This window comes from Leopardus geoffroyi, chromosome B3 (genome assembly GCF_018350155.1).
Source record: "Leopardus geoffroyi isolate Oge1 chromosome B3, O.geoffroyi_Oge1_pat1.0, whole genome shotgun sequence".
In the NCBI taxonomy this organism is placed as follows: domain Eukaryota; kingdom Metazoa; phylum Chordata; class Mammalia; order Carnivora; family Felidae; genus Leopardus; species Leopardus geoffroyi.
This window is the reverse complement of record NC_059337.1, coordinates 136,009,421-136,026,908: the sequence shown is the minus strand read 5'-3', so window position 1 is coordinate 136,026,908 and position 17,488 is coordinate 136,009,421.

Here is a 17,488-nt window from a genome sequence, read left to right as displayed (position 1 = left end):
GAGGCGCCTCCTGTGCCCCCTGGAGGCCTTGTTACCTGATTCCAGAATGTCAGCACCGTGGAGGAGGCCTGAGACCGCAGGTCTGGCTGCCCTGCTTCTCCCAGAGGGCCCATGTCCCACTCAGGGGGCAGGCCAGGAACAGAGTTGGGTCTGTAATGTCCCAATCTCTTTAATCATCTCTAAACCTTTCCAAAATCATCCCTAACTTCCCTTAAAGAGTTCATAGTGATTGAGAGAGGCATCTGGAGACAGCCTGTCTTCGATTGTCAAAACACCTCCCGGTCTAACTACCAGTTTGCGGGAAATGTAGGGGGCAGAGGAGCACGAGAAGACAGGACAAAACTGCAATCAGACAAACACAAAACACAAAACCCCTGCAGGACAAGTGACCCAGTTTCTTCCACAAGTGAATTGCAAGGGGAAAAAAGAGGGAGGCCTAATACAGAGACTTAAAGACACATCAACCCAATGCAAAGTGGCAGCTTCCTTTGGGTCTTGATTTGGACAAACTGACTATAGAAAAATAGAGCCTTGAAACATTGGCATTCATGATACTTAGAAATCATTGCTATATTTTAGGTGGGATGTTAGGACGATGTTAAAAATAAAGGAACCTCGTCTTTTGCAGACACGAACTGACGTGTTTACAGAGGAAATTATACCATGTCTGAAGTCTATTCTCTACTAATCCGGGAGGGGTGTGTGGAGACCAGACATGATGATAACTGCTGGGGATTCATTATCTTATTTCCTCTAAGTTTTGTATTGAATTTTCCCTTCATTAGGAAAAATTAAGACCTGAGAGAAGGAAAAAATACAGGTGATTCAGAAATAGACCCTGAATATTGAAGAAGTTCCTTTTTCTTACAGTCTCCTTTTCATGAGTGCAGAGAAAAGAGGGAGAACTGATGGATAAAATGACACTTATCGGTGGTACGTGTCACCGTGGCATTGGCTGTGGTTTCCCTGTTGGTGTCTCAGAGTCTGTGAGATTCAGCATTTGCTGGCTTTCCACGGTGGAAGCTGTCTTGGCTGCATTAAGGGGCTGGTCAGGTCAGGCAGGTGAAGCCCGGTTCGGGTCCAGCCCCGGCAGTACCCGGACGTCCTGGGGCTTTTCCACTGTGCCCACGCCCTTCTCCCGGGACACAAACTGGCCTCGGATGCCAGGAAACTGCTGGAGCGGACAGTGACCCATAGCCTCCGTGCGGGCCACTGACACTCAGCAGGAGGCCTCCCAGAAACAGAACCCGGGCCGGCGGTGGGGGGGGGTCACATCCCCCAGGAAATGTCAAATCCAAACCCAAACAGGAATCATGTTCGTCCTCACCAGAGTTTGAAAGGATGGATGGGGAGCGGACAGCTGTGCTATTTCAAAAGCCCCGTCTGAGAGGCTGATCGGGGATGGGGCCTCGAGGAGGATGCAGGGGACTGCATGTCAGCTCTGTTGCCAGGCCAGGGTCTGCTTGCGAAAGGCCGTGTCTGTTCCCTAAGCTGCTGCTCTAAGTCCATGACGGAGGGAGGCCCCATCAGGCACAAGAGACAGGGGCCGGTGGCAGATGGTGTTCTGCCACGTGAACAATCCACACAAGAAGAAGCAGGCGAAGACAACACCAGGCTATCACCTGGGCCTGTCAAGCTGGCAAAACACATCCCGCATTTGGACCCTGGAGTGGGGGTTTGGGCGGCACCCACGACTACAGAGGACATTGTTGAAATTATCGGTAAATTTTGAATAGGAGTCGGAAAAGAGCAGTATTGGGCGCCTGGGTGGCTCCGTCGGGTAAGCGTCCGACTTCGGCTCAGGTCATGATCTCACGGTTCGTGGGCTCGAACCCCGCGTCGGGCTCTGGGCTGACAGCTCGGAGCCTGGAGCCTGCTTCCGATTCTGTGTCTCCTTAGCTCTCTGCCCCTTCCTTCTTGTGCTGTCTCTCTCAAAAATAAATAAAGCGTTAAAAAAAAAAGTTACAAATAAATTTTATTTTTTATTTATTTATTTATTTTATTTTTAAAAAAAAATTTTTTTTTCGACGTTTATTTATTTTGGGGACAGAGAGAGACAGAGCATGAACGGGGGAGGGGCAGAGAGAGAGGGAGACACAGAATCGGAAACAGGCTCCAGGCTCTGAGCCATCAGCCCAGAGCCCGACGCGGGGCTCGAACTCCCGGACCGCGAGATAGTGACCTGGCTGAAGTCGGTCGCTTAACCGACTGCGCCACCCAGGCGCCCCAACAAATAAATTTTAAAAACCAGCAGTATTGTATCAAGGCTGAATTACTGATTTTTCATACTTGTATAGGAAACACAGTGAAATGTTTTGAGGTAAAGGGTCACGAAACCTGCAACTTACTCAAATTGTTCAGGGAAAAGGGTGGGGGGAGGGAAAGAGGAGGAGGAGGGGGAGGAGAAGAGGAGCAAATGGAGGAAATGTTAGCGCTTGGTAAATCTGGGCAAAGGCGGGGTTCTTTGTACTATTCTTGCAATCTCTGTAGATGTGAAATTATAGGTACGCCTTTGCTTTTGAAAGTTCGCATTCCGCCTCTACGCTTTTACGAAAGACCTACGTTAGTACCTGTTTTTGCTAACGGAAAGAAATCTGAAAAGGATTTGCACTTTCACAAGAAATGGCGAAAAGCCAGAATAGCGCTTAGCCTTTGTTTTGCTACAAGCCGATCTGCTCTAGGGGCAGCGGAGCGGAGGGGCCCCGCTAAGCTCTTTCCTAGGAGCTACGGTCAGCATCTCAGCATCAGGCTGCCAGCTTTGACCCGTGTCTGGGAGCATCTGGGCTTCGTCTCGATTTATTTTGTTGCTTCCGTTAGCAAGATGCCTAAGAAAGATTATGTTCTGGGTCTGGAAAGGCTAAAAAATTTTTTCATCTAAATTAATGGTAATTGCTTCTCTGCTTGACGCCATTTCTGCGAAAGTTTGCATAGCACCCCCCCCCCCTTGCTTTCAGATTGCAGGATTGGGGGGCAGGGGAACCGATACATCAGAAAGTTGGTTTTTTTTAAGTGGAAAAAAAAAAAAAAAAAGCTGATATCGCTCAGTGCTGCAGGGAAGCCGGGGACATGAAATACCTTGTCCTGCCAAAAGGAGAGAAAGCTGGCATATGTAATCGGGAGGATTAAGCAATAAACATCACAACTTTTGACCCAGAAATTCTGCTTCCGGTTAGCCTAAAGAAATAGCCATAGATGTGTACGGAGATCAAACCACAAAGATTTTCACTGAAGCCCTAAATGTTCAACAACAGACTGGTTAAATAAACGATGGGCATTCACAGGATGGACCACTGTATAGTCGTTTAGATGGTTCTGTGAAATAATACTTAATCACAAGGATAAGTGTTCATAATACATTAAGTGGGGGGGTGGGGGGGAAGGTTCCAGGACATTATGTTCAGTGTAATCATTATGGTGAGTAACAGTGAAAACCAAACTGAGTGTGTGTAAGTGTGTGTGAGTGTATGGGTATGTGTCTTCACATACAGCTTCTTGAGGTCAAGTATCAAGTCTTATTCATTATTGTATTCCCTGTGCCCAGGACCATGCCTGACACGCAGTAAGTTGTAGTAAGTGTTTAGTGAGTGGGGGCACCTGGGTGGCTCAGTCGGTTAAGCTTCTGTCTCTTGATCTCACAGTCCTGAGATCGAGCCCCGTGTCGGGTTTCGTGCTGAGCATGGAACCCACTTAAGATTCTCTCTCTCTCTTTGCCGTTGCCCCCTCCCCTGCCTGTGCATGCTCTCTCTCTCTCAAAAAAAATTTTTTTAAAAAATTAGTCAATGAATTAAGAGCCATAGTAAAAAGAGCCAGATGATGTACTTTAAAATGCCCATAACAGTATTTCTAGGTGGTGTGAATATAGGTGATCTTCACTGCCATTTTTCTGTCTATCTGTATGGTCTAAATGTTCTGCGTAGAACATTGGTCAGCTTTCCAATAAATTATTTAAAACAATAAATGCAACTATTCAAAAACGATTGTAAATTCTTTCAAACAGTAAACGCAATTCTTTAAAAACAATCGTGGGGGCACCTGGGTAGCTCATTCGGTTATGTGTCTGACTCTTGATCTCAGCTCAGGTCAGGATCTCACGGTTCATGGGATCGAGCCCCGAGTCTCGGCACTGACAGTGAGGAGCCTGCTTGGGATTCTCTCTCTGTCCCTCTTTCTCTCTACCCCTCTCCTGCTTGCGCTTTGTGTGTCTCTCTCAAAATAAATAAATAAACATTAAAAATAATAATAATAAGGGGCGCCTGGGTGGCTCAGTCGGTTAAGCGTCCGACTTCGGCTCAGGTCATGATCTCGAGGTTTGTGAGTTGAAGCCCCGCGTCGGGCTCTGTGCTGACTGCTCAGAGCCTGGAGCCTGTTTCAGATTCTGTGCCTCCCTCTCTCTCTCTGCCCCTCCCCCATTCATGCTCTCTCTCTGTCTCAAAAATAAATAAACATTAAAAAAAATTTTTTTAAATAATAAATAAAAATAACTGAAAATTATTTCAAACAATATACAATTCTTTAAAACAGTAATGCAAATAGGAAAAAAGTAGCCTTAATCTCAGGGCCCTTGGATACAGGATCTCTTTGGCAAAAGGGTGAAGGTTGAGGAAGTTACTCCAGCCAATCCTCACAGGGCACGAGTGTTCCCAAAACCCAGTCACGCAGAGGTGGGAGGGGCCTGTGACCTGAAGTAAGTCATTGGACCCCTTGGTGGCCCCTGGTCTCTCCCCCGTGGAGCCGGCAAGGGTGCCTGTAGCATTCAGTGCTCAGCTATGTGGTCAGCACCCCCTCCAAGCATGCCACAGACCCAGAGAGCTTTGGCAGGGGAGGGGAGCAGATAAATATTTTTGTCCCATTGAAGACGAGAAGACTGAGGCCCAGAGCCTGGAATCCGAGGCCCAGGGGGGCTGGCTTTCATTGCATCTGCACCTACACCCCGGTGCCTGATAGCCAGGACCCCTTCTGGAGCCCTGCTCTCACCCTGCCCAATGGGACCTGCCCCAGACACTCACAAGTGCCCCGTCCTGTTTGTGCGTGTCCCTGGAGAGGGCACAGTGTCCCAGTGGAGTGACAAATGGCTGCTCTAAATTGGCTGAGACTTGTCACCTCTCTGACCCAGAAATGAGTCATCGCTGACCCTTCCCCCGGCACAAGACCCTGCCCAGATCTGTTGGGAAGACACACAGCCTGAGGTTTGCTCCTTGCAAGATGGTGGATGGCAGGCTCTGTTTTCACGAAAAGCAAGTGAGGCTTTTTAAAAACGAACACTTCTTTTTTTTTTTTTATTTATTTTTAAAAAATTTGTTAGTGTTTATTTATTTTTGAGACAGAGAGAGACAGAATGTGAGCAGGGGAGGGGCAGAGAGAGGGAGGGAGACACAGAATCCAAAGCAGGCTCCAGGCTCTGAGCCATCAGCACAGACCCCGACGCAGGGCTGGAACTCACGAACCATGAGATCATGACCTGAGCTGAAGTCCGATGCTTAACCGACTGAGCCACCCAGGCACCCTGGAAGACTTCATTTTTTAGGGCGATTTTAACTTACAGAGAATTGAGTAGGAAGTGCAGAGAGTTCCCGCAGAGCACCCGCCTCCACCCTCTCCCAGAGCCTCCCCTCTGAACATCAGTGTGGCTTATTTGGTACAGCCTATGAGCCAGTTCTGTGACGTTATTTTCACACGAAGCCCACAGTTTACAAAGCTCCTTCTTTCTTGTAGTTGTGATAAAATACATATCACATAGAATTTACCACTTTAGGGGCGCCTGGGTGGCGCAGTCGGTTAAGCGTCCGACTTCAGCCAGGTCACGATCTCGCCGTCCGGGAGTTCGAGCCCCGCGTCGGGCTCTGGGCTGATGGCTCAGAGCCTGGAGCCTGTTTCTGATTCTGTGTCTCCCTCTCCCTCTGCCCCTCCCCCGTTCATGCTCTGTCTCTCTCTGTCCCAAAAATAAATAAACGTTGAAAAAAAAAATTAAAAAAAAAAAAAAAAAGAATTTACCACTTTAACCAGTTAAAAAAAAATTTTTTTTAATGTTTATTTATTTTTGACGAAGAGAGAGAGACAGAGCATGAACAGGGGAGGGGCAGAGAGAGAGAAAGAGAGAGAGACAGAACTTGAAACAGGCTCCAGGCTCTGAGCTGTCAGCAGAGCCCGACGCGGGACTCGAACCCATGAACCACGAGATCATGACCTGAGCCAAAGTTGGATGCTTAACTGACTGAGCCACCCAGGAGCCCCTGGATGTCACAGTTTCTTAACCATGCCTCTATTTCTCGACTCTGGGATTGTTCTCAATTTTATGCTAATGTTAATAGGTCTATCGAATTATAGGTGCTTACATAATCGTATGGATTTTTCCCCCACTTGCAAAGAATGGAATAGCTAAGCCAGAGGGCACAAACATCTTAAAGATATCCTAGAGATTTCTTTTTTTTTTTAATGCATTTTTAATTGTGATTTTAAAACACAAAATTTGGGGTGCCTGGCTGGCTCAGTGGATAGAGCATGTGGCTCTTGATCTCTGGGCTGTAAGTTTGAGCCCCACGTTGGGTATAGGGATTACTTTTAAAAAATCTTTTAAAAAAAAACCACATGAAATTTACCATCTTAACAATTTTTAAGTGTACAGATCAATAGCATTAAGTATAGGTTTACTGTTGTGAGAAAATCTCTAGAACCTTTCATCTTGCAAGTCTAAAACCCTACGCACTGAACAACAGCTCCCCAATCCTCCCTCCCTCAGCAACCACTCACCATTCTGCTTTCTGTTTCTATGAATTTGATTACTTTACACACCTCACATAAGTGGAATCATGCACTATGCGTCTTTTTGTGACTGACTGATTTCACTTAGCATAATGTCTTCAAGCTTCATTCATGTGGTTCTTTTTTTCTAATATTTATTTATTTATTTTGAGGGAGACAGAGAAAGAAAGAGCGAAAGAGTGCACGGGGGATGGGCAGAGAGAGAGGGAGAGAGAGAATCCCAAGAATCAGGGCTTGATCTCATGAACCGTGAGATCATCACCTGAGCCTAAACCAAGAGTCGGATGCGTAACCAACTGAACCACCCAGGTGCCCCCATGTTGTTCCTTTTAAAGGCTGAATAATATTCCCTTGTATGGACACACTGCATTTTGTTTAAGGCATTCATTTGTTGGTGGATATTTGGGTTGACTACACCTGTTAGCTATTGTGAACACGCTGCTATGAATATGTAGCAATGAACACATGAACAATATCTGTGTTTGAGTCCCTGCTTTCAGTTATTTGGGGATATACCTAGAAGTGGGATTCCTGAGCCATATTTTTAATTTTTGGAGGACCTCCATCCTGTTTGCCGTCGTGGTCACACCGTTTTACATTCCCACCAACAGCGTACGAGCATTACAATTTCTTCACGTCCTCGTCAACACTTGCTCTTTTCTGTTTTTGTTTTAAATTTAAGAGCCCAGAGGGGTCAGCTGGTGAGTGGGTCCCAAATGTCACGACTTTCATTTGAGCTCACGCTTCAAGAGTTGTTTGTCTCTCAAACACATTTACCAAGAATTCATTACTTTCCTGTCTGTACCCTTTGGTCCAGCGTGTCCAGGTCTGGGGATTTCCTGGGAACTGACCACTAGCTATCGTCCCAGGTCTGTGCCCTCTTCTTCCCGGGTCTGCTTCCAGCTGGATACACCTCCCCACAGCCAGCTGTGGCCATGACGGTGTTCTCACCCATTGCAAGGGGTGCAGAACTGACCCACCCAACTTCTGCTCTTGGCTTGTTAAAGGCCTTGCCCTCCCTGAGCTTTCTTTCTCCTTCCTGCAAACACAGCACAGGACAGTGGCCAAAGGGAGGGCAGAGCATTCTGTCTTGCCATCCAAGGTCTCCAAGCATTTGACCTGGTCCCCAACTCCTACAACCCTACAGGCACACCACCTGGGACGTCTATTGTCCCCTTAGTGTCATTCATGGGGGCATTGTTTGTAACAGCAGAAGATCGGAAGTGAGCTCAATGTCCACCAGCAGGTGACTGGCTAAAGAAATGAGACACATCTGTCCAGTGGGACTCCATGCAGTTGTTTAAAAAATGACGAAGTTAAAAAAAAATCAATAGACAATTTTTAGAGCATCTGTAGGTTCAGAGCAAAATTGAACCAAAGACACGGAGATTTCCCACATGCCCCCCTCCCCCCACATGCACAGCTGCCCCCACTATCAACACCTCCCCAGAGTGGTACACGTGTTAACAATTCATGAACCTACGTCGGCACATTATCACCCAAAGCCCATAGTTTACGTTAGGGTTCACTCTTGGCATTGTACATTCTGTGGTTTAGACAAATTTAGACGCACATTCATCATTATAGTATCATACAGGATAGTTTCACTGCTCTAAAGACATGCTCTCTTATTTAAAAAAGAAAAGGCAAGAATTAAAACAACGCAGTTGACCCCCTAACACGGGGGTGGGGGGCACCAATCCTTCATGCGGGTCAAAAATCCAGTATGACTTTGACTCCGCAAAAACCTAACTGCTAAAAGCCTATTGTTCGCCAGAAGCCTTACTGATAACAGTTGATTGACGCGTATTTTGGATGTTATGTGTATTATGTACTCTATTCTTACACTAAAGGAAGCCAGAGAAACATTGTTATTAAGAAAATCATAAGGAAGAGAAAACACATACGCAGTACTGTATTTATTGAAGAAGTCCATGTGTAAACGCACCCACAGTTCAAACCTGTGTTGTTCATGTATATGCTAATATTTGGTTTTTGTTTTTTTTAAGTGGGAGACCGAGTGCATATTTGGATTTGCTTGTATGTGGATAACACAATTTCTGAAAAGGACCCAAGTTGCCTGTTTCACCCTTAGGTGGGGACAGGTGGGGGTACACGGCAGATGGGAGTCAGGCTTGGGAGGTCAGTTTGTCTTTTCGTGCATTTTTTGAAGTTTATTTATTTATTTTGAGAGAGAGAGAGGGGGAGGGATGGAAGCAGGGAGCAGGGATAAGCAGAGAGGCAGAGAGAGAGAGAGAGAGAATCCCAAGCAGGCCCTGCACTATCAGAGCAGAGCCCGATTTGGAGCTCGGTCCCACGAACCGTGAGATCATGACCTGAGCCAAAATCAAGAGTTGGAGGCTTAACCAACTGAGCCACCCAGGTGCCCCTTCTCATGCATTTTGACGGTAGAACCACGTGAATGTATTACCAGTTTAGAATTTAAATAAATACAAGGTAAAATTTTTAATAATCTGCTTTTCCATTTTATTGTAATTCAAACACACTCCATCCAGGCTCCTGATAACGACTCCCTGAGCTGAAAGGTGCCGGCTGAAGGCAGAACTGCTCGGGGTTCGAGCTGCCGTGCGGCCTCCACGCACCAAGGGCAGCTGGGCCACAACCTCTCCCAGGACTCCTGTCCCCGTCTGTCCTACATCCGGCCCGCTATGCCCGGCTGAGCCCCAGCCCTCCATCTGCTGCCCAAACACCCAAGCTGCTCCCCCACTTCCTGCCAACTGAGCATCCTAATTACACGTTAATAGTAATTGCCCGTGACTAGAATCTTCCACAGTCATAGACGTTAACCAAAGTCACGCCTAACGAGCCTCACCGTTAATTATCTGTGCTCGCTGCTCCAGGATTTAATTAAGCTTTGGCAGGAAATAGCAATCCGCTAGGAGGAGCGGGGAGAGCTGGCACAGATGCCCTCTTCCCGTCAGTGGTCTGGTAAAGCTGCTCCGAGTCCCGGGGCTTCCCGGTGAGCAGGAGGGGACGCTGGGGGAGGGGGGCTGCATTCACCCAGTGCTGGCTGTTTGCCAGGCAGACCCAGACTGCATACTCTGCTCGTCCAACCCGTGCAGTCACCGTGGAAGCTGGGTCTCCATTGCGCAGATGAGGAGACAGAAGCTCAGAGAGGCCCAATGACCTGCCCAGCAATAGACAGAGCCAGGGTTGAGTTGCAGACTCCTACATTTCCACTCCTCGCTGGAGGAATGATCTTGAGGCTGGTTTTCAGTCTAACCTTGAACTTGTGCAGTGGTGTTTCCTTTCTCCAAAGTGTTCCCAAGCATTATTTCATTTCAGTTCCACGTTCGTTTATTAAGAAAACAAAAAGTGGGGTGCCTGGGTGGCTCCATCGGTTAAGTGTCCGACTTCGGCTCAGGTCATGATCTCGCGGTCCGTGAGTTCGAGCCCCGCGTCGGGCACTGTGCTGACGGCTCGGAGCCTGGAGCCTGCTTCGGATTCTGTGTCTCCCTCTCTCTTTCTGCCCCTCCCCTGCTCATGCTCTGTCTCTCTCTGTCCCAAAAATAAACGTTAAAAAAAATTAAAAAAAAGAAAACAAAGAGCTAAAGTAGCTGAAACTGAGACAGAATGTACTGCACACACAACCACACGCCAGGGCCTCGCGCTCTCAGTGTCACGGCCAGGAAGGCAATGGAGTGTATGGGTGAGAGCGGCCCTGGGCCCCGACTGCCTGGTTCCAGTCCCAGCTCTGTTACTAGCGGCCGAGCGACCTCGGTCAGATTACTTGTCCTCTCCACCAGTGGTGCCTAACTGGGCGGTTCAAAGGAGCAAATGACAGACACACATACCCCTTAGCACAGGGCGTGGCGCCTGGACTCTCTTTCTCACGTGTCACTTTTCTTTCAAAGTCACTTTGATTGGAAAAACTGGGCTCAGCGATTCACGATTCCCCGCCCCGCCTTTTGCAACGTGACAAGAACATCAAGAGTATGCATTTAGTTCCTCTTTTGATGCGTCTTCCTGCTAACATGACCTGATTTTATAAAACATTTTCAAATAGTAAATATGAAAAATGTTCTTCCTGACTATGCTCAACCTGACTAGTAATCAAAGAAACGAATGTTCAACCGAGACACCACGTTCTCTGTTGGACTTCTAGAAATGTTCTCTCTCTTTTTAGCTCTAACGCCTACTGCTGGTGAGAGTGCACCAGGAATTGGATTCACTTCTGGGGGGTTAGGGGGTAAGCTGGCACTTTCTCTCTCTCTCTGGAGGGAAATCAGGCAATTTGCAGAGAGAGTTTGAAAAGTGTCTCTACCCTTTTACCTACTAGGTCCACCCTAGGATATATCCTCAGCCACTCATTCTCAATTAAAAAAAAAAAAAAATATATATATATATATAGAGAGAGAGAGAGAGAGAGAGAGAGAGAGGCAGAGAGAGACACACACACAGAAAGACACAGAGAGGGACAGAGTTGCACACAGCTTTCCATCACTGTGTTATTTTGAATGGTGAAAATGTTCTTTCCCTCCAAAATATCCAGCATTAATAGAATAGTGAAGTTATAGTCCAACCACCCAGTGGATATATTATGAAACAATTTAAAATGGTGTTTAGCAATTTTTTTTTTCAACGTTTATTTATTTTTGGGACAGAGAGAGACAGAGCATGAACGGGGGAGGGGCAGAGAGAGAGGGAGACACAGAATCGGAAACAGGCTCCAGGCTCTGAGCCATCAGCCCAGAGCCCGACGCGGGGCTCGAACTCATGGACCGCGAGATCGTGACCTGGCTGAAGTCGGACGCTTAACCGACTGCGCCACCCAGGCGCCCCTGTTTAGCAATTTTTAAAGCTTATTACAGAAGAGTCCCATGTTGAGATCTTTGTTTCTAAATATATCATTCTCCACTGAAAGGAACCAGGGGGCTTTTTGCAGAAATGGTTGATTCCAGATCCAAGGCAGGGAAAGTTCCAGGTTAGACTGGAATGTCTTGATGTTCCAGAAAGCAAAGAAGTGCTTCAAAATGCATGGAGACAGGGGGACAGGATGTGGGAGCTGGCTTAAAGGGGCTCCCACTAAGCCAAGTCTGGGATAATTTAAACATCAAGAGGTTTAATGACGAGAGTGGATTTGATTTTGATTTTGATCTTTAAGTGTTTATTTACCTGTTTTGAGGCAGAGAGAGAGTGAGCAGGGGAAGGGCAGAGAGAGAGGGAGAGACAATCCCAAGCAGGGTCTGCACTGACAGCACAGATCTCACGAACCATGAGATCATGACATGAGCCAAAATCAAGAGTCGGACGCTTAACCGACTGAGCCACCCAAGTGCCTGAAGACTGGATTTTAATACACTGATTTAAAAAGAAGCCATGAGTACAGAGTGATCAAATAAAAAAAAGAGGAACAGAGGGAAAGAAAAAGGCCAGCTAACAATGGTAGAAAAACAACGACAGATTTAAAAAATCACCATTTTGCAATTACCGATATAAAAATTCAGGCCAGGATTGTCAGTGCATTTTAAAACCACTGTTGGGAAATAGGACATTTCCATGGTCTCAAGGTATCACCCCACAAGACACTTATTCACAAAAAAGGGGGAAAATATGCCTCTATGATGGCGAGATCTGGCAGGAACCATTTTAACCAAGTGGTCAAATATGGCATCACTGACACCGTGTGCCTCCTGAATTGATGTAATGACCCAACATCACCCGCATAGTATTCTTCCCCAAAACAGTAAGCCTGAATCTAATCATGAGGAAACAGACAAACCCACAAAGGACAAATGAAGGGAAAGGAGAGCTGTTTAGGATTAAAGGATTGAAGAGTTAGGATAATCCAGTGCAACCTTGGATTGGATCCTGGATCAGGAAAAAAAAAAAAAAAAAAAAACACAAAACAGCTCACAAAGAACATTTTTTTTGGACTCTAAGAAAAATGTGAACAGGAACTGGACATTAGGGAATATCCGTGCACAATGTTAGGTTTCTTGGGATACGTCAGTGATATTATTAAATAGGAGACTTTATTCTTAGGTCCCAGCTGAAACATCCTTGGACGAAGTGTCATGAGGTCTGAAATTTACTTTGTCATTCAGAACAAAAAGAGAAAACAGGTGGGGCAACATGTTAACAATGAGGACATCTTGATGAAGGGTCTATGGATATCTATTGTGTTATTTCTTCCACTTACCCATGAGTTAAAAATTTTTGGAGCCTATTTTCATCAACATTGGCAAAACTTGCGTGGGGGGGTATTTATGACAATATGGTCAGATGCTATTGTGTCATCAGAGTAGTATATAAACTTGCATATACATGTGGATATACAAATATGCACACATCCGTGATGGTTGGCTGTGATTTTTATCACTCGGCTTCCATTCCACCTTCGTCAGCTAGCAGCACCCTTATTTCCTTCTGGAACTCATCCCTTCCTCTCTTGGTTCATGAAGTTTGGATGGGGGCGTAGGAACCACACCCATCCGTCCCCAGGGATTGGTGGGCACATGTTTTCAGTTAAGTCCAACCAGACTCGCAGAACAGTGGACATCAACCCCAGCGCTTTTGCGGGACCTATGGGGAAAAAGCAGTCCTCTTTTCCGCTGAGGTTTTCCTGTCCACCTGATGGGATGTAAACAGAAGCAGGGAAGTCATCTTTTGTGGGGAACAGCTGCCTGTGAATCAAGCCGACATTGAAGGAAACCTAAGAAGGAAGGAAAAGGTACCAGTTTACAGTATCTGATACTTGTGGGAATGCAAGCTGGTGCAGCCACTCTGGAAAACAGTATGGAAGTTCCTCAGAAAGCTAAAAATAGAACTACCTACGACCCAGCAATTGCACTACGAGGCATTTCTCCACGGGACACAGGTGTGCTGTTTCAAAGGGACACACGCACCCCCATGTTTATAGCAGCACCATCAACAATAGCCCAAATGTCCATCGATGGATGAATGGATAAAGAAGATGTGGTATATCTGTACAATGGAGTATTACTCAGCAATCAAAAAGAATGAAATCTGGCCGTTTGCAACTACATGGACTGAACTGAAGGGTATTATGCTAAGCGAAATTAGTCAGAGAAAGACAAAAATCATATGAGGACTTTAAGAGACAAAACAGATGAACATAAGGGAAGGGAAGCAAAAATAATATAAAAACAGGAAGGGGGACAAAACAGAAGAGACTCATAAATATGGAGAACAAACTGAGGGTTACGGGAGGGGTGGTGGGAGGGGGGATGGGCTAAATGAGGAAGGGGCATTACAGAATCTACTCCTGAAATCATTGTTGCACTAGATGCTAACTAATTTGGATGTAAATTTTAAAAAATAAAAAAAAATACAGTATCTGAGTACTTGGATTTAAACGTGAAGTTAGGTGAACCTGTAGATCTCCTTTTTGCTTAAACCAGTTTGAGCTGGTATCTGCTGCTTACACCCAGGGAGTCCCGACCACTATGGAAGTGCTTAGAAAAGTGTATCAGCTTTCTCTCACCAGATAACAAATTACCACAAGTCTAGGGGCTTAAAACAATACATACCATTATTATCTCACGATTTCTGTGGTTTAGGAGTCTCGGCACGGATTAGCTGGGTGCTCTGTTCTGGGTCTTACAAAGCTACAATTAAGATGTTGGCCAGGGCTCCTGGGTGGCTCAGTTGCTACGCATCTGATTTCGGCTCAGGTCATGAACTCATGGTTTGTGAGTTCAAGTCCCACATCGGGTGAGCTCGAGCCTCGCTTCGGGTAAGCATGAGCCCTGCTTCGGTTGAGTCCTGCTTCTCTCTCTCTCTCTCGCTCTCTCTCTCCCCTCCCCCCCTCTCTGCCCGTCACTCACTTGTACTCTCTCTCTCTCTCTCTCTCTCTCTCAAAAAAAAAAAAAAAAAAGAGATGTTGGCTGGGGCAGTGGTCTCCTCTGGAGGCTTGCCTGGAGGAAGAATTTACTTCCAATATCATTCACCTTGTTAGCAGAATTCATTTCCTTGTGCTTGTAGGACTGAGGGCCCTGGGTTTTTGCTGGCTGGAGGCCGGAGGCTGCCCTCAAGTCCTGGGTGCTGCCCACAGTGGGCTTGACACATGGGCTTCCTCTAAATGCCACTCATTTCATCATCAACAAGGAGAATCCAGTTCGCTAAGATAGGATCTTATGTAATGTAATGTAATGTAATGTAATGTAATGTAATGTAATGTAATGTAATCACAGGGCTGACACCCTATCCCCTTTGCCATGTAATGTAACCAAATCAAGAGGGTGACATCCCATCACATTTGCCGTATTCTATTGGTTAGAGGCAAGTTGTCGATCCCAGCTACACTCATGAGGAGGGAATTACCCAAAGGCATAGATGCCAGGAGGTGAGAAATCACTGGGGGTCAGCTTAGGGTCTGTCTGCCACAAAGGGGGTGAGGAGAATCTACTTAACAAGTGCCACACCTCCACCTACCCACCACTAAACATTTATTTGCTCTTGAGCAGTAAAGCACCATGTGTATTACCCCATTTCTTCCTAATTTCACTGTGGTTGCTACTGCAAAGAGTCTGGATGGGGAGGTGTTGAAAGGACACGAGAATGTTCTATATACCTTGTTGCTTGGAATTTTTTTTTTTCAATGAACATGGAGTCATTTGAAACTATACCTGCTCTGTCTCCACTTCTGGATCTTCCTGCACATACGCAAGTGGGGGGAAGAAAAGACTGGAAGGAAATAGGCCAAAATGTGGAGGCTCATTCGTTTGGAGTGGTGGGCCTATGGATGAATGATATTTTCTTCTTCACACTTTTCTGTGTTTTTCACAATTAAAGAATATTATTCTAATAATCAGGGGGGGAAAGTCCAAGTGATCTGAATGTTTTTCAGGTCCAATTTTACAGTTAAAAATAACGCCAACCCTCTTTGTTTACCTTCTGCAGAAAGGCAATTTCCTGCTTGGGTGGCTGATGGAGTGTCTGTTCCTAGAGTTTGGAGAAATAAATCAGATGACAGCAGGGAACACACACCTGCTTCCTCTCACACTGATAAAGAACAATTAACTCTCATCAGAACATATCTGGCTTTGCCCCAGGACTAAGTGCTATTTGAAAAAATATGGCAGGTTTTCTCCAATGACTAAAAGCTCCTGGAAGGTTCTAGCCAAGCTGGGAAATAGAAGACTTGGTACCAGACAGATTTGGTAAGCTGACATGTTCCATAACCAAATAGTTTAACCCCATGACTATACGAAAACAAACAAGCAAAAGATATATTTGCTGTCATGTTTGTAACTAGCGGGAGAACCTTTATGGGTCTCTGAACTCATTTGCTTGTGTGCGGAAGTAGAGAATTTAATACGCAGGGTCTTATATCAGAGTCAATTGACCAGACCATATCTGTGGTCAAAACAAATAAAACACAAACACCCAAAGTTGAGGCTAAGCTTGCTGCAGCAAGGGAGAATGTGTCTCAGGAGCACCTCCACAGGGGAGATGAAAGGGACTTCTTAAGGGTTTAGGCTTGTGTTGAATGATGGTGAGGGCATTAAAGATTTGGAGCAGTTCTGGGGGGGATACCATCATGGATCAGGCGCGATCTGGTGACTGAGTATCACAGTGATCGTTGTCCAGAAGGAGAGCTAAAACGGGGTTTGAATTAATATCGGCGATAGAGCAGCAGATGCTCAGAGAGGAGCAGTGCTGGTTGGAAGAGGGGGTGTTTAGTAATTTTTGTGCTCACAAGAGTGGCCTTGTCATTATCTTGCTCTAGGTACTGTTTATGTTCTGCTGGGAACACGATCAACTGATTGTCAGCAGGATTGGTCTCCACTGTCTTGGTCCATTTCAACTTTAAAACAAACATACCGCAAGGGACGCCTGGGTGGCTCACTCGATTCAGTGCCCGACTTCGGCTCAGGTCATGATCTCATGGTTTGTGAGTTCAAGCCCTGCTTGGGCTTTCTGCAGTCAGCACAGAGCCCACTTTGGATCCTCTGTCCCTCTCTCTATCTGTCCCTCCCTTGCTCTTGTGCTCTCTCTCTCTAAAATAAATAAACATTTTTTAAAAATCTTACAAAACAATAAACACGCCACCAAATAAAAAACTAATATTTGAATACATTTTCACCTTAGAAACTGCTGTTTCTTTTTTTTTCTTTTCTTTTCTTTTCTTTTTTTTTTTTTTTTTTTTTTACCTATGGGGAACTTCTTTGTGAGTCTTTCTAGTTTCCCCATTCTTAAAAATGAGGAAATGGAGGGTCAGAGATGTTTCGTGACTTTGCCACAGCTAGTTAAGCAAGTCAGAAAGTAGTAGCATCCAATTTTTGGTTAGTATTTCTTCAATGTCACACATCACTGTTCCTCCTTAGTCCTAGTTTCTAAAATTGCATCCGTTCCAGAAATCTGTATTGAATACTCAAGTGCCATGCACCCTTCCAGGCTCTGAAGATATAACTGAGATAAGATGGGGTCGCAAGCTTGGAGTCTGGTTGGGGTGATGGAAAGTGGTGAGGCAGCTCCATTCAGCATGAGTATTAGGAGTAGAGATTTCTATGTGCTATGGGAGCTCATAACCAGGGAAGGACACTACTGGTCATCTACTGTCACTGTAGCAAATTACCACAAACTTAGTGGCTTCAAACAATTTAAATTCCTTTCTATAGTTCTGGAGGTCAGAAGTCTGCAGTGGGTCTCACTGAGCTAATATCAAGAACTTGGTAGGGTTGCATTCTTCTGCGGAGACTCTAGGGGAGAATGTTTCCTTTCCTTTCCCAGCTTTGAGAGG